Source organism: Spinacia oleracea, chromosome 6, assembly GCF_020520425.1.
Source record: "Spinacia oleracea cultivar Varoflay chromosome 6, BTI_SOV_V1, whole genome shotgun sequence".
Classification (NCBI taxonomy): domain Eukaryota; kingdom Viridiplantae; phylum Streptophyta; class Magnoliopsida; order Caryophyllales; family Amaranthaceae; genus Spinacia; species Spinacia oleracea.
In genome coordinates this window covers 141,635,385-141,644,235 of record NC_079492.1, presented here as the reverse complement: position 1 = coordinate 141,644,235, position 8,851 = coordinate 141,635,385, and positions in this window count along the sequence as shown.

Here is an 8,851-nt window from a genome sequence, read left to right as displayed (position 1 = left end):
GTCGGAGCTCAAAACTCATAAGTCTATACTATTTAATGTTTTGATTTGTTGTTGAATTTGATGTAATTTGTTTCGGAGAAAAGATTAAGAGACTTATGCATCTTAAGCTTGTACCATGGTACAGACTTATGAATTTTAAGCTCGTACCATGGCAGGAGCTTAAAATGCATAAGTCTATGCCATGGTGTGAGCTTAAAATGCATAAGTCTATGCCATGGTGTGAGCTTAAAATGCATAAGTCTCTACCATGGTGTAAACTTAAAATGCATAAGTTTGTGGAATCAAAATTAAATTAGTATTTTTTTAATTTATTGATTAATGTACTTATTGACAAATAAAATTGCTTGGTTTAAATAATTTTTTTTATGGGTGTATGGTGGTGGTTTGGATGAAGATACTTTCTCTCTTCAAAATAAATGGGGTAATTAATTTGGGAGAAAAGTTTCATTATATAAGGATATTAAAGTAAAATAATGGGGCGGTTTTGAGTAATGTGGGGCGGCTTTTAGCGCTCCACTTTTTGGATAAGCACAATTAAAAAAATAAACACTAGAGAATTAACGCAACTAGTTTTAATTAATAAGTTAATTAGTTTAAACAAAAAATTAGTTACTTCATTCTTTTTTGGATAAATTATTTTTACCACCTAAAAAAGTCAAAAAATTGTATTTTACCACCTAAAAAAAATTAAACTTGTTTTTTACCACCTGAAAAATGGAAAAATATATGATTATGTTATGTAGGGGTCCACAATAACGTTAATACTTCTTATATGTTCTATTCTTCCACGATTTCATGTATTTAACTCTCTCATCTTCCCAACTTCCTTGTGTTCTATGAATTTACATAATTTTTCACCATCATTAATTCACAAAATTGATTTTTTTTTTAATGAAAGTAAAGAGAGAAGGGTGAAAGAGTTAAGGAAAATCACATAGGGAGTGTAAAAAATTGGAGAAAAATTGAATTAGGTAGCCATACATAAAGGTTTAATATGTTTTTTCCCTTTCAGGTGGTAAAACAAGTTTTAATTTTTTTAGGTGGTAAAATACAAGTTTTAATTTTTTAGGTGATAAAAAATAATTTTTTGATTTTTGTAGGTGGTAAAAAATAATTTGTCTTTTTTTGGGTAAACATAATTTTGGTCTAATCTAACTAGTTAATATTGATTTGTCGTTCACTAATTCATGTAGGCGATGTGTAGGGTTGCAATGATATAGAGCCTTTTTTTTTTTTTTTTTTTTTTTGACATAACAGAGTTACCGAGTAGGAAAGTAAAAGAAAAAAGACCACACTTTAAATGAAAATGCAGGACTATATTAGCCAGCCTATATCATTTGGATATCTCGACGATTCTTTGTTATCAAGAAACGAAGATTGCATTTGGACAAAATCAAAGTCTTTCTACTTTGTCCTTAACCTCATAACTTCTTTCTTCTTGATTAATTTTAATCATTGAATTCCCTGCTATGGTATGTGAAAAAAAAAACAAAAAAAAACTTCCATACTATGTTTATCTTTCTTTTGTGTGTATTTTCTTTTTATAATTCCTTGTTTTTTCGATATTGATAAATTTTTACATGGAGTAATAAGGATATATATTAGAATGTATTTTTCCCAAAAGAGATAAATAAAGTAAGTTAAGTTATGTTTAAATAAATTCAAATAAGATAACAATTTACAACAAAACTAAGTTTTAGAAAGTTAAGCCAAGAAAACCTTTATCAAGTTTTTTTTATTAACTTTAATTTTTATTAACTTTTATATTATGAGAAAAATATCTGAAGGATAAACCTTTTATATACAAATTTCGGTTTTTTCATGAAATACCCCTGAGGTTTCACAAAACGCACCAAATATACCTGCGCATTTCAAATCACATAATATACCCCTATTTAAACTTAAATGCACCAAATGCCCCTAGACTTAACGGAAGTCTAACTCCGTTAACATTAACTCTTAATTTATCCGACTAATCCTAATTAAATACTAATTAGCCTAATTAATCCTAAATAACACCTAATGAACCCTAATTAACTCTAAATCTCCTCTCTTCTCTCACTCTCCTCTCAATCTCAAGTCCCTTTTTTTATGGTGAAACCAACCACAATTTTTCCTTTCTTCAAACCATCTTCATCAAATATCAATTGCTAACTCAAACCCCCAAATATTCGAACCCAGATTTTCGAGTGAATTGAAATCGTGAACATGAATTGAAGTTTGATGAAGAAGGGAAAGATTAAGACGATGACGAATGGTGATGATGATACTGTAACGGCGGAGGTTTCGGCGGAAGTAACAGATGAGGGAAAGGGTTGCGGCGGTGGGGGCGGCTCCTTTTCTCTCTTCTGTTCCTTTCTCTCTCCTTATCTTTCATTGCTTTCTTTGCAGCCTTAATTGAATCAATTTCTGGGACGTTTTAAGCCCCAATTCTTCGATTTCAGCCATAATGGAATGCAAAATTGAATTGAAAAATCAAACAAGAATGCAAAAATCATCCTGGGTTATAATAGAATTAACGGTTTCTTCATCTGAATAAATCAGATTAAAGTCGACCCTCTATCCGCGATTCTAATTTGCATACGCAATTCTAATCCTCTTCTCCTCCCACAACATGCATCTCCATTAACAAATGAAAGGTCATACCTTTGGTTTATACCAGACTCAATCATCTTCAAAAACATACAAAATGTCAGATTATCAATCTTGTCAACAACAATGAAATTTCTCTTTGCAGGTTGTCAATTGCAAAAATTCAATGATACCAATAACTTAATTTCCAAAAATGGAAATAATAATAAAGTGGGCTGCAGATTAAAGAGATCGAGTCATCGAGAGAGCTTGACACTAGCTTACTACTTTTCTGTAACTTTTTTTTTTTGGTAATCTACAACTTCTATCTCTCATACCCTTTGTGTTGTTGCATACTTGCAAATATCAAAAGAAAGAATCGAGAAGAAAAATGGCAGAAGAAGAGGAGGAGAGGAGAGAGAAGAAGAAGAAGAAGAGGAGGAGAGGAGGAATTTTGTTTTTTTAAAAAATAGTTAAATGTAAAATATTGGGTGAGTAAGGATACAAAGGTACAATAATGCTAACGGAGTATTAACGGCGTTAAGTCTAGGGCATTTGGTGCACTTTAAGTTTAAATAGGGGTATATTATGTGATTCGAAACGCGCGGGTGTATTTGGTGCGTTTCGTGAAACCTCAGGGGCATTTCATGAAAAAACCGTACAAACTTTTATATAAAAGACCGCATTGGTGTCCTATAAACTAAGCAATTGAATCAAATAGTTAAGCACTTGAACTAATTAGTTACGCACTGATAACAATTAGTTAAACAGTAGAACTAATTAGTTAAGCACTAAATCTTATTAGTTAAGTACTAAAATTAATTAGTTAATTAGTTAAACAATCAAAGCGGTCTTTTCTGTAAGGCGGTCTTACACAAAAGTTGTTGAATCTTTTAAAGGTTAAATGATTACCTTTATACATTATTAGTGATTTTGAATAAATATTTTTTATTAAAATAAAAGATCACTAAAAAATAGATAACTTACATATATCGAGCCAACTTTTTTTTTTTTGATAAATTTTCCTTCTATGCTTTTTTATTTATCAAAGCTGGAAAAAAAGACCAGCAAAACACCAAAAACAAGGAGAGAGTTGTCAAGACTAGAGAGGCAACCCTTCTAGGAAGGCTCCCCACCTAGAGAGAACAACCAAACAAACCTAAACCAATCTATTAGCTACCTTACATAGCTTGTGTACATTGAAAATTCTAATACAAACCATGTATTGTATTTGTCTAACAAGACCCTCAACAGTTTGTAGATTCTTCCTGAAAACTCTATTGTTTCTCTCTTTCCACAGATGGTAAACAGAAATAACTAGAGCCAATCTATAGAGTTGGTGTGTAGCATTGTTTTTGTTGAATTCACTGTTAACTCTTTGCATTTCCTGTTGCCAATTCTATGGTTTCCTAGAATAACCTAACCAGACCAAAATCTTGCCCCAAACTGCAGCACTAACAGAACAATCAAAGAATAAATGATTCAACGTCTCACCAACACTACCACATAAGCCACATAAATCTGAGCACTGCACTCCAAATTTAGCCAATCTATCACATGTAGCCAGTCTTCCTAGAATAGCAAGCCAGCAAATAAAGATGCATTTTGGTGGTGCGGGAGTATTACACAGTATTTTCCGCCAAGGAACTCGACTGTCAACGCCTTTTATCTCCTTATATATCTGCTTTATCACAAAAGTTTCACTGTTCAAGTAGTTATTGTGATTGCAAACTTCTTCAAGCCAACTAATTGAAGGAAATAATGCCCTTGGTCCAAGTATGCATTCTATGATAAGTCTAATAAATGCGGTTCAGTATTAATTAACAAGTTAATAATTCAGTGAGATCAAGTGAGCTGAATGCCTAGCTAGAGGCCGCTTCAGTTCAAGTGGAATTAATGATATTAATCCACAGCTTACTCTTGACTGAACCCGTAGGGTCACACAAATAGTACGTAAACGGATCAAGTATTTAATGGCATTAAATACTCCATCTATGAATATTCGGAATCGACGGATCTTGGTTTCAGTGGGAGTTGAGATCGTCACAGGCAAGAAATGAATACTCCGGAAACGATGATATTGCCGGAAACGGAAATATGGATCGTATCGGAAATATAAATATTATCCAAGTCGTAGATGTTGCCGGAAACGGAAACATGGTACGTATCGGAAAATATTATCGGAAATGGAAATATTGCCAGAATCGGAAATATTGCCGGAAACGGAAATATTGTCAGAATCGGAAATATTATCGGAATCGGAAAATAATTCCGGAAACGGAAATATTAAATATTTGTTCGAAACGGAAATTAATTCCGGAATCGGAAATGTTAAATATTGTTCGTATCGGAAATGAATTCCGGAATCGGAAATTTAATCGGAAGCGTATCGTACGAATAAGCATCGGACGAGGCCTGCCGGACGAGGGCCCAGCACGAAGCCAGTGAAGGAAATAATGCCCTTGGTCCAAGTATGCATTCTATGTTAAGTCTAATAAATGCGGTTCAGTATTAATTAACAAGTTAATAATTCAGTGAGATCAAGTGAGCTGAATGCCTAGCTAGAGGCCGCTTCAGTTCAAGTGGAATTAATGATATTAATCCACAGCTTACTCTTGACTGAACCCGTAGGGTCACACAAAAAGTACGTAAACGGATCAAGTATTTAATAGCATTAAATACTCCATCTATGAATATTCGGAACCGACGGATCTTGGTTTCAGTGGGAGCTAAGATCGTCACAGGCAAGGAATGAATACTCCGGAAACGATGATATTGCCGGAAACGGAAATATGGATCATATCGGAAATATAAATATTATCCAAGTCGTAGATGTTGCCGGAAACGGAAACATGGTACGTGTCGGAAAATATTATCGGAAATGGAAATATTGCCAGAATCGGAAATATTGCCGGAAACGGAAATATTGTCAGAATCGGAAATATTACCGGAATCGGAAAATAATTCCGGAAACGGAAATATTAAATATTTGTTCGAAACGGAAATTAATTCCGGAATCGGAAATATTAAATATTGTTCGTATCGGAAATGAATTCCGGAATCGGAAAATTTAATCGGAAGCGCATCGTACGAATAAGCATCGGACGAGGCCTGCCGGACGAGGCCCAGCACGAAGCCAGGCCATCGCCCAGCAAGCCAAGCGCGCCGCACAAACAGCCACGCCAGGCCCAGCGCAAGGCCAGGCCCAGCAGGCTGCGCGCAGCGCGCACAGCGCGCACAGCACGCGCAGCGCACAGCGCGCACAGCACGCGCAGCGCGCGCGGGCGCTGAGTGGGCTGCTGCTCGCGCGCACGCATGAGGCCCATCGTGGCTGCCGTGCGTGTGTGTGCAAGTGTTTGTGTTCGTGCACGTTTCCTAAAACATGCAGAGTTCGGTTAATGATTAAATTTCTAATTCTATTTGATAAATTAATTAAATTAGAGTTCTTGTAGGATTCTAGGTTTGATTAATTTGTATCTGAATAGGATTTCGATTCCCTTTCCATACCGCTATAAATATGAGGCTAGGGCTCACAATTTATAACACAAGTTTCAAAGTATTCAAAGTGAGTTTTTGAGAGAAAAATTCAGTCACACATTTTCCTATAAAGTGCCGAAAATAATAGTACCTTAAGGGCGATTCTAGTTGGTCAATCTTAAGGCGGATCCGGACGTGCTGTGGACTATCTACGGAGGGACGACACTTGGAGTCCTAAAGACTTGTTCTTGTTCGGTTCGGGCGCAGCTAGGGAAGGCACGCAACAAAGAGTATGCATCTAATCTATGCTAAATGATTATGTGTAAATAATATGTTTTCCTGGGTTTATGGTTTTTCCGCATGATTTATGAATTGTCATATGTATCATAACCTAACAGTGGTATCACGAGCCCCTTATTATTTTCATAATCTAAATTGCATGAACATGGTTAAATATTACAAATTTTCAAGAATTAAAAGGGGTGATTAATTTTCGTAATTGTTAATTAATTGCAAATTGCGTTTATTTAATTATACGTACGCAGTTTTTCGGCAGTTTCTTCGTTACTCATCCGAATTGAGTGATTTTTGTGTCAATTCCGCATGTAAAAGGCATTCTAAAATTTTGACAAAAAAAGTATTTTTCTGCCGAACCCAGAATTCTAAAATTCGAAGCCTAACTATGACTTTTCGAAGGTTTTAGTTTTTCGAATGCAAAATTTCGTAAATTTAAGATGTTAAATTAAATATTTGCGATACTTGTTGATAAATCTTGAATTTTTAATTGACCTACTGCATATGTTTAACAAGTTTGAATGCCTAGTCTTGTTAATTATGCAATCTAATTTGTAATTATGATTAATTTGTTGAAAATTAGAATAATTTAGAATTAATTTGATTTTCATAATTAATCGTAATTTAATTAGAAACCTATGATTAAAAACCACCATAAAAATTGTAAATTTACGATAAATTTTAAATTTTTATGACATAGACTTGAATCCATAACAATCGGAAATCAATTGGATAATAAATTTTCGATTTTTCGCCCTAAAATTATGAAATTAATATTATTTATTAATTTGTCATTAATTTTAAAATATAAATTTTAAATTTTTATGCGATTCGTTCATATAACTTGCATGCACGAAGCAATGGACGCTTCGTGTTACCCTTAAGGGGTGTTGTATAATGCGGGCATGCGACGACGAGCAAGGGAGCTCGTCGCCCATGCGGCACGAATGCAATGAGCAAGGGCGTAGTGCACGAGCACAAGGCAGCAGCCCTGCCTTGTGTCGTGTGCCACGACCAATGGACGAATGGGCATGGGCGTAGGGCGAGCCAAGGCAGTCGCGTGTGGGCAGCAAGCGAGCTGCGCCACAACGCGCGCTGCCTCGCACAAGAGCGCGCAGCCTCGCGCGCAGCGAGCGCAAGCTCGCGTGCCACGAGCGCTGCGCCCAGCATTGCTCGCGCGCACAGCGACCGATGTCGCCCGCCCAACGAGCGATGTCGCGCGCCCAGCGAGCGATGGCTCGCGCGCCCAGCGAGCGATAGCTCGCGTGCGATGAGCGCTGGCGCGCGCAGCGAGCACCAATGCGTGCGGAGGCTTGCGATGGGGATGCAGCAGCTATGCGACGAGCGCATGGGCTGCGCGCACATGGCCAGCAATGGCTGTGTGCGTGCGGCCCATGGGCGTGCAATGCGTAGGGTGTTTGCGTTACGATTAGATCGTTTTGAATGTTTAATTTGAAAATTTCAGTTCACGTAATTTTAATTAATTTTAAAATTAATAATTTAAATTATTTTCTTGGATTTTAATTTTGAATATTATAATTATAATAAATTTTATTTATTCTAATTATTTTACTAAAATTAAAATCATGAATTAATTTAAATGCGACTGAAATTAAATTAAACTTTTGGATTCAATTATAAATTTATATGAGCTTTAAATTTTAATTAAATTTGTATGTTTCCGGTTAGACTAGAAATACATTTTTATGTTTAAAATTGGTAAAGCATATGAATTTATTGGTTTAAGTGGGAGCGCTTTTTAGTCATAAACTCTTGATTAGGTCTACAAATCCTTAAGGTTAAAACAACTTGATTAGAATTAATAAGGACTGAATAATTGGTAGATTATTGATGCCCTTGATTAATTGCTGCAAATGTTTACGTGATGCATAATGTGTTTTACTAACCAGCTATGTGGGCCATTCATGATAATGAATGGGTGAATGGTATATATTGTATATGTACTGTTTTGCAGGTTATGAAGTGACTAGTATGGCCCAAATAGGATAGAAAATATGGTCTGCGTACCATTAATTTGAATGTAATTGGTCTAAAGTACCAAAGTTATTTTTCAATTCAAATATGGTCTGCGTACCATCAAATAGTTGTAATTAGTTATAACTTATCCTATTTGAAGAAAATGGTGCCTCCCTCGGAGATTTTCAAGACGGACTTTGAAGTCAAAGCTTCAAGATGAAGTCGGGCCATACTAGATCACATTTATCTTATGCATGTTTTAAGTTATTTATTGTTTTAAATATGTCTTAAAATGCATGAGATCAAAAGCTTGATTATGTTGCATGATTAAGGATTTTAGTTCACTTAAAATCTAACCAACATAGTAAGAGCCTTAAGTTCCAAACTTAAAAATTGAGTTATAAGGTGCCATGCCAAAATATACACTTGCTTGGATATCCTTTACATCAATCTAGTAATAGTTTTCGCTCAGCGAGGTGTTACTTATTGGTCTTAAAGGGGCAAGGTACACAAATAATTGTGAGTACATGTT